Here is a 17,179-nt window from a genome sequence, read left to right on the forward strand (position 1 = left end):
CAAGACAAGGCTGGAGCAAAAGGGCTTCATTCACAACAGCATGGCTTGAATGGAAGTCGCGTTAGCATTTGGACCTACACTTCCAGGCTGTGGGCAGCTCTTCCCGGGCACGTTTTGCTGCTTTGCGTGCCTTCCCCTGCCAGGAAAATACTCTCAGCAAAATGAGGCTCCTCTGCTTTCCTTCAGGCACAGTCGTAGCAATTTGGAAGCCAGCGTCAATCAAACAGGCAAGCACAGTGAGAAGCAAGCTCACCGCCTGCCTCAACAGGCACGAAAGCTCAGCGCAGCCCCAGCACCTCTGGTACGCGCCTCCTTCAGCAGAGAAGCCTGCCTCCGTGGAGTTCAAGCATCCCTGCAAAGAAACAACATCAAGACGCCTTTCTGATAAGTGCGACATATGGTAACCAAATGTGTACACAGGGGGTTTGTATTTGTTCTTCAGCACAAGTTCCAAATCAAGCTGCCCTACTTTCCTCATCATCCTACAGCATCTCGCACAGCACTAACCTCTCCAAGATGGGGTTTTATTTTAGCTGCTTTCCTGCTAGCAGGTGAACAGCTGACTCAGCATGCTTTAAGCAAGACATGCATATGAACTGCCAAACTGCCTACTTGTTTTTTATCTACATTTTTCCTATTCCTTATTCCTTCCTGCCTTAAATGAAACAGAGGAAGCAGTCAGCCTTCGTAAAGCAACTGGAAAATGCGATCTGCAGGTATTATTGCTGCATGTTAGGCCATGAAATACCAGAGGCTGCTCATTTTCTAATATCAGCGCACTCCGCCTTGTACTGAACTGATATTTGCTCTTCAGACAGCATATGTGCAGATCGCTCAGCGTTTCAGCAGAGACCAGTAATGGCCAGAGGCTGCATGGTGTGGAGGGAAGGTAAATTACGTTTTGCAGTGCTGCTTTACTCCTTGTCTTCCCCCCAGCCAACCGGAGGGCAGTAAAGTGCACCTCCAAGGGAGGAAAAGTTCTGCTGGAGTCCATGTAAGTATTTCCCAGCTCATCAGGTGGGACTTTCCCACTGAGTCAAAGCCCATTGGGTGACTGTGGATTTCATCATCCTTGGCTTTTTCTACCAAAGCCACAGCCTTGTAGCCAGAATACTGAAAATGAACAAATCCCAGTTTTCATGGCAAATATCATCTGACAATCATCACGCCCATTCCCTGACCTCAAGGCCTCTATCACTCTCAGCGTGTCTGCCTTATCTGCCCTCAGCCTCCACATTCAACATCTCCAAGTCCTGCAGGTGCTCCTCAGAGCCATGGTTCAGATTATTTCTGATCCCCCTTCAGCCTGCATCCACACAATGCACCTCTTGGACTGGCATGCCAGAGCCAAGCATAGGAGTTTCAGCTGGACTTTGCTGATGAGACATCGTTTTATAGATCTACATTATTTGACAGCTGATACATCCCCAAGTGTTTGTTCTTTTTCTCAAAATGGTCTAACATGAAGCACAGCAACTGTCAGAACACACACAAAAAAAGGCTAAGTAATGAATGAACATAAAAAGTCTGTAATTATTATAAAATAACTTTTGGACAGAAAAAAGCTTAACATGCGTATGTCACACTGCAACTACAGCCTTTATCATCTAGGAAACTACTGACGCCACATTACTGAAAACAAGAGCAGTAATAAAAATCTGTTTCTCCGCCGAAACCTGCATTTTGTCCAGCCCAGCAAGGCACTGGCACTTTCGTTATGCTCAACTAACTCTCTCAGGCACAACCTTACTTCTAGAAGTACAAGTTTACAAAAGTTTCTGGGAGGGATTTTATTGGGGAAACAAAACAAGCAAACAGAAAGGATCCAGTGACACATTTGTCACAGTATTTGCCCTTCTAGAACTTGAAATTACTTCAGCAAACCTTTTCAGCAGACTCATATTTATTTATTAGTCCAGAAGTCAATCAGAAAAATACCACTTACTTGTAAATGGTTATTTTTTTTTTTTTTCCCTTTGAAAGTTTTATCTTATTGGAACGGTTACCTGAGAGGAAAAGGTTAACAGAACCCAAACAGCCAACTCCTTTTGTTTCAAGAGTTAAAAAGCAATGCGCCTCCCAGGCTTGCTGGGGAAGAAAGGTGCTGCATCCCAGCAGCCCCTGACACAGGAAGGTTCCCAGCTCACCCTCTGAGGACACAGCTCCTGGCAGCAGACACTGACCTGGAGAGTCCAGAAAGTGAGAAGTGCCTGTGTCAGTGTTAATGGCACCCACTGGGAGCCATGCAGGGCAAAGGCAGGCTGCTCACAGGTGCTGCAGCACTGTGATGCCCTGTGCTGGGGAACAGCCTGAGGTCCTGCTGTGTGTCATGACACAAAGGCAGGCAAGTGTTTCACCGCATCTCCAGTGACAACTGTGAATCTGAGCAGAGGACAACATCAGATGCAAAGCACTTCCTTCCATCTAACTGCTTTTTAGAGAAAGCGATAATCACAAGGAGGTCAACACACGCTATGCAGTATGAGAGCTGTGGGTGCAGAGACAAGCAGAAGCATGACCTGCTTCGGGGCAGAACTGCCTGCATCTCCTACTGTGCTGATTTCTGGTTTCTTTTGGCCACCACACCAAGCAGCAGCACATACTTCAATGAGCAGAGAATATCTGTGTGCAGTTTAGCAACAGAGGAGTGGCCACACAGGACTAGGCTGCAGGCCCGTGTCACTGCTCATCTCCGAGGACGACAGCATGCAGCTGGGAGAAGACAGCACACAGCCCGCACCAGGCATCCTGCAGGTCACAGGGCACAGCTCCCTAAAACAGGAGCAATATCTGTGCATTTTGCAGATTTCCAGGATTACTTGCAGAGCTCACATTAATTTCAAGCATTTGTGATACTCTCAAAGCCCCACAGACTCACTATGCCTGAAATGAAAAAGTATGTGCCCTTGTTGTGTTTTGACCCAACACCTGCTTGCTTCATTTGATATCCCCATGCATTTGATTGCAAAAATCCAGTGATGTTTACTCTGCTTTTACCTACTCTGTGCTGCTCCTTTTGCAGACCTGTGTCACTGCTGTGGTTTCTCATCTATAAGGGAGTTTGATGTTTCTCCTGTCTAGGTGTTATTCAGGGAGCTTTCATCATTCCTCTCACCCCTCTCCGTGCCTGATTCACCTTACTACAGAACTACCCACCAGTATTTAGGTGCAAAAAGACTCTTCTCAACAGTAGCAACCCCTGTTCCCTTCACTAGCTTGGCAGAGAAGCAGCGTGAGCCGTGCCTGTGGCAGGAGGAGCTGGGCAATGCCAGAGCAAGCGGCCTGCTGGCCCCAGGACAGAGGGGAGCACCGAGCACCAGCAGAAAAGCTAAGAGAGGTAATCACTAAAGGAATAAGCCTTCCTGTTGTCAGCTGTGCGCTGGCGATGAGCAGTCCTGCACTCCGTGGAGCTGACAGCCAGGGAAAGTCCAGGTGCTAAGACTCCCCATTTACATAGCCAAGATACAAACAGCAGCGAGCTGCCCCAGACTGTACTTTTCTCCTTTCAGCAAAGCATCAGCAGCAGCACCAACCCCAAAGGAACAAATAAACACCAACCTCGTTTCAGCAGAGCGCAGCACCGTCTCACGGGGCGCATAGCAGCGCTGCGCGCACCAAGTAAAAGCAGCCTGGACAACGCTCGTTTGCTCATCCCTTGGCAGCTATGCCCACACGTGACCCGAGCTGCCAGGATCCCCACACGGCAGTGCTGCACAGGGCCGCAGGCAGCAGGAGCTGCTCCACCAGGTGCAGCCCTGTGAGCTTTGTAAAACAAACAGTGCCTCCGCTCCCAGGTGAGGCTTCTGCAGCAGCAACAGCTAGTTATGAAGGAGGGTACGTTACAAACCTGAGTGACTGCTTCCTCTATCTTCAAGTTAGTTTTCTTCTCATTACAGAGAAGGGTAACATTTGGGGGAGTTTTGTTTGTTTTTCTAGGTAACACTCTTCCAAACAGTTTTATTGGGTGAAAATTAAATGCTTGCTTAGCCTGGCGGGCACAAAATAGCTCCTTTTGGACAGACAGATGCTGAGAGGGATGCCTCCGTTATGCTGGATATCCATTTTATTTCTGGGAGATTTCCCTGAGCTCCAGCACCAAACAGAACTACGTCTCTGCTCTTCACCACCAGCCCCGTGCTCAGCTGCCCAAACCTACTCTGGTTTCCCAGTGCACCCCTCTAGATACCCATGCCAAGCACTGAGTGCTGGGACGTGTTGTCCAGTCTAACATCACTCGCTGCAAGCCAAGCAATCGCTGTGACCAGACACTGCTTTGCATTTAAAGGAAGAGGAAAGGTTTAGGAACTTTAACCTGTCAGTCAGCCAGCCAGGACACTCTTCTGATAATGGAGCATTTCACACCTTGATTTCAACAGCTGGGTCAGCATGGGATCACGCAGATCCACCTCATTGCTGGGGCTGAGCAGAGGTCCGTGTAATAAAGATATGAAAACACCCCTGCCCACGACACAACAAAACCCGGAACAGATAACACTGATCTCACCAGGCTATTCATAGCCTGATGAAAATAGCAGTGAGCAGGAAAGGCTGCTTGCCTCTGTCCATACCTTGTTATCACACATCCTGTTACAATATAAGGAAATAACCTCCTTACGCCTTACAATGTGTGAACACTTCCCAGTGCCCTTATTAGTTAAGACAACTCTTGTATGGCAGGTGAAGCCAAGAATGGCATTGCACTAATGATGATGGATGTGATCCTGGCACCACAGATCCCAATGTCTGCTGTACTGAACAGGAGAAGAAATACCTAGCACCGAAACTGCTATACCTGTACGCAGTCATCAACCCTGTCTCATGCTAAGCCCCACTCTCCCCCCCATCTTACTTCTGGTGTCAGCACCATGGAATACACAGTGGCATTATCATTGGTACTATACAGCCAAAACAAGGATGGCCATCATGGTGCTCACAAGCATAACGACGTGACGTCTGACTGACCTTCATCAGCAGAGAGATTAAAAAAAAAAAAAAAAAAGCAAACTACAGGATGGCCTCTGGGAGGAATGGGCTGAAAACACACATCTCCCTTTTTCCCGTCACAAAACAAGATGATGCCTTTTGGTTAGCTGCTGCAATGCTCTGCTGCAAGGCATCACAAGAGCCCTTCCAAGGTGCACCTTTTCCTCTTGCTCTGCAGTGCACCGCTTATGGCTATGAGCTGCCCAGTCATTCACAGACCCACAGTGGTCGTGAGCCAGGAGAACAGATTTAATACAACTGCTTTCTGAAAAGCTTTTCTACTAAAAAAGCTGCGGTTGCACTGCCTGCAATGATATTTTGTCTGAGCTGTCCCACTGAAAGGACAGAAGAGCTCTGCTGTTCATACCCAACGAAATCCCAAGCAGCTGAGCGGCCTTCAGCTGAGTGACAGCTGATAAGGACTGCCTCCAAACAAAGCAGGCAGTTGTGCAGTCCACACATAAATGCATCTGTTACCATCAAACAGTCAAGGCTGAATTCTGGCAATACCAGACTGGTTTCTTTTCAGCTATCTCCAAAAAGCAAAATTACTCAAGTTCAACTCCCCACACATTTGACACTGGTCTTTCTCCACTCAGCGAAAGTTGCACCTGACACCCGACTTTGTCACTCCACCCCCGAGCAGGTGGGAGGGTGGCAGCTGTGCCCCAAGTGATGGCTTCTTTCTCCCACCTGTATCCCAGGAATAAAAACACTGTTCGGTTCATCAAGAGCACAGCCATGCGTGGTTTCCCTAGCTTTCAGTCTGTACCTCACTTTCCAGAAATGACAGAATCCAGCTGCTTTCCTGTTACCTTTTCCTTCCTCCTCCCCCTGGGCAGCTTCAGGAAAGGATATCCACTGATCAGGAATGCCCCAAGATGTGCTTTGGGATAAAGGAACGCAGGAACGTATCAGAGCTGTAGGTCTTAACCCAACCCCACGAGAGCAGCTGGTAATAAACAATTGAGAGCAACAATACAATGGCAGGCAGAAGAATTAGTAAAGTCCTCTATTCTGTGCACATGGAGAACACATAATTGAGGAAGTGCTCCACTGACCACATAAGAAATGAACTCTGTTTATTTGCATTTACCCCTGTGCTTCTAGAGAAAGTATGAGAGCACAATATTACATGAAGTCCTGTCAAGCTTCCTTTTGAAGAATGCTGCATGAGCACTTCTGTCCCCTGTGCACTTCTACCCAACCTAACCTAACTGTTTCATGATTAATCACCCACACTATCTACCTCTCTCCAGCCAGGATTGCACGGGTGAAATTTGCATTACATGCAATTTACTTCCTTCTATCCATTTTTAATTAAATGACTCATCCCACCCAGGGTAAACAAAGGACTGAGGTTCTTGGTCCTTTGCTATTATTTCTTAGAGTCAGTACCATCAGAGGAGAGGTGTGACTCAGGCTCTGTAAGGTCAATAAAGCCTCTTAGTGGTATTAAACTAGCAATCCAAAGTTTTAGTTTAAATATTTGAGACTTGTGTTTATTTCATAGGTGGGAACTATTTGCAGATCTTGCAGGACGTAGTTCACTGTAATTCTGCACACTGCCAGAACACAAATAAACAAGCACAGCCCCTGGGACACCGAGCAAACCTCTCATACCTCACAGAACCAGGATTGCCATCCTCTCCCAGCTGTGAGAGGATGCCAACATTTCAGAGGCTTTGCTGTAAGAGCCACCCAGCCAGACGTGCTCCATCCAGCCCAGCATAGGTTGGGAGCCTCAGCTCAGAGGCAAGAGGGAAGCGCTCACACAGTGTCCTGAAGTACACCTGGCTGTGGAGAGGAGGCAGGGGCTTGTGTTGAGTTTTGTGCTGAGGTATGTGCTATGCCTGCCCTTCCATCTTCGAGACAAAAGGAGTCTTGAAAGAATTTGCAGTTCTCTGATTGTTGGTTTGCAACAACCCACCATTCCCATACCTTCACAGGGGACGAGTGTTGAGCTCCCCATACAACCCCTCCACGTTTCTGCTGCTCAGACGTTCCCATCAGAGAAACACCTGTTGTTCAGCCTTCCCTCCCACCAAGGGAGGACAGCAGCCTTGAAGAACCCAGCGCTCCTGCTAGGAGTCTTCATGCTATAAAAGATACTCCTCAAAGCTTCTTCTTAGCCGTTAATTTGTGACATGCTTGAAAATGCAACAACAAACCAATATGTGGTAGCTGCAAGTGAGAAACCAGAAGCAGCTTAAAGCCAGACCCCACAGGTGGCAGTCACATACAGAGACCAACCAACCCCCTGACCTCGTTTCTTACTCATCCTCACAACCAGTGTACTTTTAATGGTCAGAAAAGCTGGAAAGCATGCTTTGGCCAAGTTCCAACAAACAAAAGGCACAGCTAAGGATGCAGGACAAAGCAACCATGTGTGACAACTTGTCTTTTTTTTTTTTTTTGACCCTCAAAAATATTTGCTAACCTCAACACTGCTTTCATTTCACCACGATTTCCCCATGCTTGCTTTCAAGTGTGACATGTCATAAATTGCTGTCCTGACCCTGCCTGTTATGCCCCAGTAACACCACGTTTGCACTGCCTACCTGGCACTTGGCAGTGGGTTGGGATGCACGGCTCAGTTAAACCAGGAGAGCTGCACCCCAACACTGCCCACATTTCTCCTGGGGGGGAGTCGGTGATTTATCCCTCCCAGCTCCTCCGGCAAGTGGGACTTAGCATTGAGGGCACAGCCTCAGAATCTGAAGCTATTTGCCAAACAAACAAATAGAAAAAAACAACTATTTCTTTAAGGTGGCATGAGCTCAGAAGTCAAACACACGTGGAGCCCAATTCCTTTGTACTCCTTTGCCTACTGAGCTCAGTGATCTGAGACAAAGTTTGAAGCTGAAAGCCATGGGAAAGCAGGACTGCTTGTTGAGGAAAGTTTGTATGCAGTAGTTTTTTCCTTCTGTATCAGTGGTGGCATTCCAAGCCTCAGCCATGCCTGAAATAACTAAAAAATAGAATGAAGATAACTGGGGTGCTTCTCATCATGGTTTAAAACAAGGTACACTCAGAAAATGTAATTCCTTTCAGCATCTGGGAAAAGGGAAGCTTTGAAAACAGCCTTTCAGGAATTGAATTCCTGATCTGTAATTCCAGTTCCTGATACCAAAGCACAGAAAGGCTACAGCCAGATTCTGAGGTCAGCCCCACATCATGAGAGAAAAATAAAGCTCACAACCACATCTGATCCACCATCCACACACCACACCACGCTGTCATCTCTGGATTTCCAAACTGAGCTAAGGCCTGGACTGGGTCATGCTGTTCCTGGCTGAGTACAGAGACATGCAGTGCTCCCACCTGCAGTGCACCGGGTTTGTTCTGTGAACACAAGACACTGAAAGGGAACTCTAGGGAGAGCAATTCCATTACTGAAGTTGCACCTACGCCTTCTGTCACAGGCCTTTTTGCAAGAGGAAAAACAGATTGGCCGATTTTCTTCCAGGAATAATGCAACTTCCCAGTGCTAACACAGGCTCAGGCATGAATTCAGTCATCGGAGCCATTTATGTGCTCAAGCTGGATAACTTGAGTGGGATATGAAATACTTTTGGAAACTCTTGTCATTCAGAACAAGAAAAAAAAACCAAACACCTGATTCTACTGTCTGTGCTCACAGTTATGTGAAAGATCTCGTGTTTATGCATTCCCAGCAAAGGGTGATTCACAGACATGAGGATAGGGAGAAGTTACATGAAGCTCACTGACTGCAGGTAAGACAGATGTACTTAGCACAAGTAGCACAAATCTGCATATGGAAATCTGTCATTTAATCTAGCTCAAGAGAAGTTCAGGTAAATTCAAACAAGAAATCCAAGCACAGATTGCACAGATTTAATTAAATCGCTAAACATAAAATCAGCTTCATATGATCATCTGTTACCATCTTCTTACACACACACGGTATTTCTGCCACCTGTGCTGCTACACAAATACCCACACAACCTGCAATGAGGTGAGGAAGGCAGCTTTCCAGGTAAGAGTAACAAGGTCACCTGAAAAATGCTGTCTTATGTCAAGATGCTCAAGGTCCGTAAGGGTTAGGAGTTTTTTATATGAGCGGTGACAACCCTCTACCAGACCTCACTACGTGATGCTGCCGGCAAGAAATAACCCAGCACAGCGTAAGGCTCTCACGTGGAGCGGCTCGGATGTTCTGTTAAGGAGGGTGGAGAGGCAGACAGACAGCGAGAAGGGAACGGAGCGCTCGGCCCCACGGCCCCCAGCAGCATCACCCGCAGCCCGGACCGGGACAGGGCCGTCCGCGCCATGGCTGGGGAGGGCAAGCTCACTGCGAGCTGCTGTTGGCAGCCGTACGCAGCAACGAAAGGAGACGGGAACGAAGTAGAAACGGCACAGCTCCTGCAACAGCGCGCGGCGCAGCCAGGAGCTGTCGGCAAAGGGAGCGGCCCACCAGAAACGCAGCCCCGCGGCTATGTCAGCTGCTGGCAACAGCGAGACGCAAATAAGGAAGTCCGTGGAGCCGGAGCGGAGGAGAGCTGCGGGACACGGACGCAGGAGAAGCGGTGGGGAAGCAGCAGCAGCAGCAGCTCGGCGGGCTCCCACCTGCGGCACACGGCGTCAAGCGAGGGGCGGCTTGGCGGACCCGGAAGGTCCCGGGCGCAGCCAGCGGAGAGGGAGCAGGGAGGGCAGCGGGGAGCGATACCTCAAACGAGAGACAGCTGGGAGCCACCACGCGCACCTCCGCACCCACGGGGGGTAGAGGGAGGAGCTCGCTGCCGCCCCTGGAGGCGTGGCTTCGGGAAGGGGCGTGGCCATGCGCCGGGTGGAGGCGGGGCCACGCGGACGCGGGCACTGCGTTCACACGTGCGTTCAGTCCGCGTGAAGTGCTGGTTGCTACATAAGGTGCCTTACAGGAGCCCAGCCTCTGTGCAAAGGGATTAAGCTTTCTTTCTTTCTTTCTTTCTTTTTTAAGAGCACCAATAAAGCTTCAGGATATGGGAATATTTGCACTGGAGCGTTTGTTTTCCTGCTGTAAACACCAATTACCTGCAAAACCAGCTGTCATTTAGCAGTCTGAATTAACTGAGATAGGTATAATGGCAGCTGTGTGTGTCCTCCATCTTGGGCATGCAGAGCTGTGGTCGCCCAGGAGCTCTGGTTGTGGGATTTGGCAACTGCAGGTAGAACGGAGGTAACTGAGGTGGGGTAAAGTGCAGCTTGTATTTACAGCCTGTATTTTCACATTTTTAGCCTTAAACCTTAACCCCTCAGCATTACAGCCTGTGCCCTGCAATGAGTATAAAATAGCAACCCTGCAACGTGCAAGAAATGAGCAGTGACAGCTTTATAGGGCCTCCAAACATCACTGTGTGCATGGATTTCTGGATGCTAGCGAGTAGCAAGTGCACAGTAAGTGGAAAAAAAGCAATAGTTTATGAAGGTTTGATTATTGGCCAGCCCTGCTTGGTTGCAGCAAAATACGGCACCTTGAAGTGAGTAAATACCATCACATGGGAACAACTCCACAACAGCCTGCAAAACGCAGGGAAAAGACATATTATTACTGCAGTCAGCTGCTCCTATGCTTTTCTCACTTTCAGTCTTTTAAGGTTTTTGTGAGAACAAGTGGCAGAAGCCATGTCAAACAGTAGGACCATCCTTTGTGATTGTCTGGCACTACCATGCATGGCCCCTGCAGCCCTGGGGCTCATGTTAGCACAGCACTGCCCCAGTGCACGGAGTGCCATTGGGAAAGGAGCACCCAACTCTGCAGGGTGGGCTGGGTCCTGCTGTGGCTTCAGCAGGGAGAAGTGAGGATGCAGAGCTCTTTAAGTCCTCAGTTGGTTTAAAACAGTGCTGAGTTTGTTTCAAGGCACCTGTGCTTCTTCAGTAAACCTCAGGCACTACAGCTCTGCCAGAGATCTGTCTCTGGGCTGCTTCTGCCCCTTGTGCCATAGTTGAAGCGACAAAAGTTTGCTCATTCGTGTTCCAGTAAGGGAAAAATGTCCCTGAGATCTACACAGCTTTGGCTGGCTCCTTTATGGATCGGGTGCACCTTCAGCTCGACCAAATGTTCCTGTTGGTATCTCACCTACATCTGAACCTCAGTGAGCTCAGCCAAGGCACAGCTTTTCCCTCTCAGTCCTTTTGTTTCCATGCAATCCTTTCTCTTAACTCGACTCTCATTAGGCCTGGAGTGTTTTCAGTATTTTTAGCTGTGACTTTCAGAACGCTGCCAAAAGATAGCTGAAAACGATAGAGCAGTGTGATTAATGCTCTCGGCATTTCTCTGTGATTCATCTTGGTGTTAGAGGAACTAAATGTGGAAGCATGACAAAAATCACTAGTGTTTCACTGGGGTCTATGGTTCAGGTTTTTGCTACCTTGGTGGATCTCTGCAACATTCCTCCTTAGCTACTTAACTGCAGTACTAAAATTATTGGGAGCATGTGCGTGTGATGCAATTCACTTCCCACTGTCTTGTCACAAAAATATTATTTTGAGAGCAAACTGGCTCTCAGCTTGAATTACTGGGTGTTAAAATTTTAGCTTGCAGCTTGCCAGAATAAAGAAAGAGATAAAAATTCCCCATCCGTTACTGCAGACATTCCACCAGTGAGCCATAAACTTAACTTCAGAGTCCAAAAAAAAGCAATATCAAGCATCCGAGCAGGATCTGCTTGCATCTGCAGGAGCTGTGAGTCTGGGACTGAACAGGTACAGAATAGCAATGTGTCCTCTTAGAGCGATCCCCTGCAAGCCTGTTGTATATCTTGGTTAGAGAGGGAAAGTCACATAACAGCTAAAATCCAGCAAGAGAAATCTGGGGCAGGTCCACTGAAGCTACATGGAGCCCATTTAGTTTAAACCAGCTAAAAACCTGCCTTTTTACATTTGACTTGGCAATATAGACCTCAGTTTTCACTGATGTTCACCAAGTTGTTTTAATCAAAAACTACGGCTCTGTTTTCTTTCCAAAGTAATGTACAAATGTGTTGGTTAGCAGCAAAAGCTACAGAGGATTTTTGCTGCTGTCTGGATGAGCTATTAGTATTGTATGATATTTTTTTCTTCCATTCAATGACAGTTTTAAAAGATATTAGCTCATGCTACAGGGAACCTTCTGAGAGGCTTATAAACCACGTGGCCCCAGTCACATAGAAAAGATGTTGCTGATCACCCACTAATCACAAACCCAACAGTTTTTCATAGGTCCACATTCCTCCCACCTGCCAGCAACAGCAGGATTTCAAAGCAGGTGCAGCTGCAGCCCCAGGCACAGCTGGGGCACTGCCCTGACCCACACCTGCAGGCAGGAGCTGCTGCCAAGGGTTGGTTTTCCTGTAGGAAAGGGGGGAATGCATGTTGGGCTGAGTGGCCCCATCTGACAGCAGGTGAGGAGCACTATGCACTTCCATACTGCACTGTCTCACATTCATTCACCAACTATGTGAGGGGCTGAGACAACACGGCCAGGTAGGTTTGAAGGCTTCTTTCATCCCAATGGCAAAAAAATAAAGCCTGGCAGGGAAAAGGAAAATTTTTCTGGAAAGGAGATCTTGAAGCCTGAGACCTCTAATCGCACAAAGTTTAGATATGCACAAAATGGTATAGCATTGATCCTGTGCAGACATACTGCTCTGGAGGCAATGCATTTATCGTGGCCATGCATGTTTAGGCTGCAGGCAATGTACAGCAGAGTGAACTCACCACTGAAAAGGAAACTGTGCAGCTCGTCTGAACTCCGCTGTCACTCCAGGTTTGCTGCGCTGAACTGATGAGCCATAATTTCAGGCCAGAAATACAGTGCCAATGGCAAAAATATCTTGAGAAATCTGTTCTCTGGCTTCCAACACATGCAGTAGCCTAGCTCCTACTAGCAGGAGACAACAAGGAGCAGAAGGTGACAGCTTCAAGAGAGGCAGTTAGCAAGCATTTTCCTATTTCAGACAAGTGAAGTGTTGTGGATGGTGAAGTGCCACTGCCTGACACCCCTTTCCTGTGGTGTCCCATCCTTGCTGTATGGATGCACTGCACACTCCCTCCACATCAGCAAGTAGCCAACACAAGTGTGCTGTTATGGGCTTTTAAAAGAGAAGGAAATAAGAAATCTAAGCAGCAGTGTTGCTTAGCAATATGGAATTGTGCTCCAGCACAAGATGCAGCACATACACTGAAGGCCCAGCAAACAGAAATAGCATTTTCTAAGGAAATAGGAAATGTTTGCTGTGTATTCTTTGCAAGTGCAAATTAAGCTGCTACAATGAGGGATAATGCCCATGGAGTTGTGTGTAATCCAAATTAAGCAAGTCCTTAGTAGGTATCGAGCCAGTCCCTCCCACTGCACTGCACCTACCTATTTGGTCAGCTCATATTTCAAAAGCAGAAACATTTCAAAAAAGAAAAGTCGCCTACAAACAATATTTGAACAGCAAATGAGATTATATTACTTAAATAGGTTTCTTATTACAAGTTATCAGCTGGCTGTCAGATATACTATTATTATTATTGTTAGTACGACGTTGAAGTAGAAAGATTGGGAAGAAGCATTCTGGTTGGCTTTACAGCCCAAATTGCAAAAAGCTGCTATCTTTTTTGATCCTTAGAATCATAGAATCATAGAATGGGCTGGGTTGAAAAGGACCTCAATGATCATCTAGTTTCAACCCCCCTGCTATGTGCAGGGTTGCCAACCACCAGACCAGGCTGCCCAGAGCCACATCCAGCCTGGCCTTGAATGCCTTCAGGGATGGGGCATCCTTCCTAGAAACCACATTGATGATTGGCCATTCCAAACAGTCAAAAAACTATGAACAGAGCCATACAAATACCCCCAAAGTTTTCTGAAATATTTTAAAAAATATATTAAAATTATGTACCTAGTTAATTTGTTTTCTGCTTTTTGTTCTTTTAGGGTATATTTGGAACCATATTGAGATTTTTTTCATGCAACTAAAAGGATCCTTTCCTCAAGGAAAAAGTAAATACAAACTGACTATTCATGACATTATTCACTGCCACCATGCCCGGAGCTAGAGAGTTAGGAGAAAACATCATCTCAAGGCTGATGATAAATTTGACAGTCTTGTCAAATCACAGCAAAGTGAAAACAAGTTTTTTGTAGAGATGGACAGACAGTGACTGAAGGGATGCTGAGTGGACTTCCAGCACTCACCTGGGTCTCAGGGCAGAATGAAGAGTCAGTGCTTGTTAAATGCCAATCATATCAGTGGTATGGGTGAAATAAGTCCATGAAATAAGCCATTAATTTCTTTCTGAGGCCTGTCTGCTTATTGAATTAGAAGCTCTTCAATATTTCAAAAGGCTCCAAGAACATTTCAGTTTACTAATTTACTAATTCATTTACTAATTACAGAAAAGAGCGAAGAGTTGTTGGCACGGGACACAGCCTGGCTGCAGGCACACAACCGAAATCGCTCTGTGTCAGAGGACTTGCAGCACAAGGCCAGCAGTGATGTGCACTGAGCCTCAGCCGTGGCCATGGATCAGTGCTTTCTTTACTGACAGCACGTGTTTGTTGGGCTGCAAATCCTACTGCTGTGAGGAAGAGTGGGACACAGCTGTGCCATAGCCGCGCTCACTGCTTTTATAGTTCATTGGAATCACACTGCTGTGTGCCACTGGGTGAGACAGCTGCTATGCAAAGGTTACACCCTGCACACCATTAACATTCATGTGTTTTTCACATGAGGTCACTGACTGCTTGCTCTCCTTGCTGCTCCCATGACATACTGGCTGCTGACAGTCTCGTTTTTCATTACTTCCCCCCAGTTTGCAAACTCACTGCCTATTTGACGATCAAAAGATAAGTGCTTGCAAGGAATTTGAGCTGCTAGTGCAAGCTGTACAGCAAATCTGCTGGGCTTCAGGATCCAAGTCTTGAGCCCTGAGATGGTGAACTTGCAGAAAATCAGACATGATAAAAATATTCTTATGTTTGTCTCTGTCAGTCTTCTGCATGGTCTGTATATCCAGGACAGCTGATCCTCTGTCAGACAGCTTCACCACATGGCGCCATTGTATTCTGTCATGCTCAGTGTAATTGAGACAATTAAGAAAGCTATAATGTGATGATTAACAAAGCTGGATAGGAAGCATCATATCATTCTCTGAAAATAAAAATCAATGAAACATGCAACCTTCTCCCAGCACGATGCTCCTGGGAACCAAAAGGAAAAGTCACATCAAAACCAGGTGCTAAGCAAGCAGAGCTCAGCTTCCATGGGCTCGTTCACCTTCATGTCGTGCAGCACCTCCAAAGCACTGTCCAGCTTCAGGGAATTCATACCCAGAGAGGGCCCAGGCAAGTGATCTGTCTCATCCCACCACCCCAGAGCCAGAGGAGAGCAGAACCCATGCTGCTGGGGTCCCTAGAACTCAAACCAAGAAGGGACAAGGAGCAGTACAGCCACTGATAGATAATTAACAGAATACAGGATTTGTATTTCCACCTCTTGCAAAGAGAAGGCCACGCAGTCTCACTAAATTCAGGTCCCTCAGAGGGCAGCCACACTGTAGCACCAGGTGTGGGAGCAGCTTCACCCACACACACTGATTCCTCCAGGAAATGGTTACCTGGAACACACCAAAAAGAATGAACACTTGGGAAAAGGCCTGGCAGGGAGGCAGTGCTCAGCTATGCCTGGAAGCAGGAGAGTAAAGCAGCGGTAAGGATGACCCAGTCATTTCCTAGGCTGGTGAACTCAGGGGAAAGTATAACTCAGCCAAGAATGAGCCCAAGCTGAAAAAATCAGAGCATGTGCATTCAACTGTTCTGCATGATGCTGGAATACACATTCAGGTGATATCGGGTTCAGTGAATGCAAAGGTATTTGATGTGGGGTTCTGTTTCTATATGTGGCCCTGTTCAAGACCTTCATAGCTCTCCATGTGCCTGAAAATAACAGTGAGTTAATGACCTATCTTTTAGGCAGCAAACACTCCAGCAAATACACTTTATAAATACTTTTTAGACAACAAATGGGGCTGTGTAATAAGCAAGAAAACTATAAAGTGCATTTGAAAGTCAACCTAATGATGGATTTAGAGGCTAAAGATGGCTCTTGTACTGTACTTGTTTAGATCTTTGATTACATTCTCTGCATCTCCAGCAACTAGATGTGATGTTGAAACAGGGAGCTTTGTGCACCCCATTCTGCTGGATTTGGTGTTGTTGAACAATGATGCATTTAGCATGTTTCAGAAACACCACGTGCTTGATGTGCTGCTGAGATTAGTCAAGTTAAAGGCAGGACTCTACAGGAATTTTTTAAATTGGGTATTGGAATAGAAGCAACCTTTAAGAGCCATCTAATTGCCTGTGTAGGTGATGCAGCCTAGAGAGGCTTGCTGCTTTTCCCAGGTGTGCTGCTGGGCTCCATTTTTCAAATGACCACCACTTCTGTTTATAGAGTGAGTACAAGGGAGTTGCTTGGAAGGGAACACTGAAGTGTACATAGATTTGAGTCATGAAGTGTGTTAACACATAGTTCCTGGTACCAGCCCTGTCCATTTTATCTCAAGATAAGAGTCTTTGCTCCACCTGTGACAAAGTGACTGCTGTTGCTGTGCTCTGGGCTGACAACCTGCAGTGTGACTAAAGCTTCCACATCATCCCGTCACTTCAGCTGCAATCAGACCACAGGAAATTTTGCTTTCTACATTCTGTTCTTCTCCTAAGGTTGCATTTGGGCAGGCAGAACTGCTCCAGCAGCACTGAGCCAGACACAAGCAGCAGCCGGCAGGCCCCCCCTGCTTCCCTCACAGCAGCATAATCCCAGGTAGCTTGCACGATGCACATGAGGATACACACTACCAACCTGATGGTGTGAAATGAGCCCCGGGCTGCTAACCGCCGAAAGTGAATGCGACTGGTGCTCAGCATCCTCTGCAAAGCAGGATGGAGGGGTGTGCTCATTCACTAGGAGGTACACTGCTCCAGAAGCAGCCATCTTGGGCCCGCAGCCCAGGCCTTGCTGGGCATGTAGCAGCACAGACATTGCGTTGCTGGCTCCAGGCCTCTGCTCACACTGAGCATGTCACCCTCCAGGAATGTAGTTGGCATCTTCTAGAGATTTAATTCATAAAAAGGGAGCTTAATAGGGAGAAAATATATATTAGCTGAGAGAGCTTTAAGCACCAGACAAAGACAGTGTTGATAAATGAAGGGGCAACCAGAGGACATGTT

Source organism: Tetrao urogallus, assembly GCF_951394365.1.
Source record: "Tetrao urogallus genome assembly, chromosome: 13".
Taxonomy (NCBI): Eukaryota; Metazoa; Chordata; class Aves; order Galliformes; family Phasianidae; genus Tetrao; species Tetrao urogallus.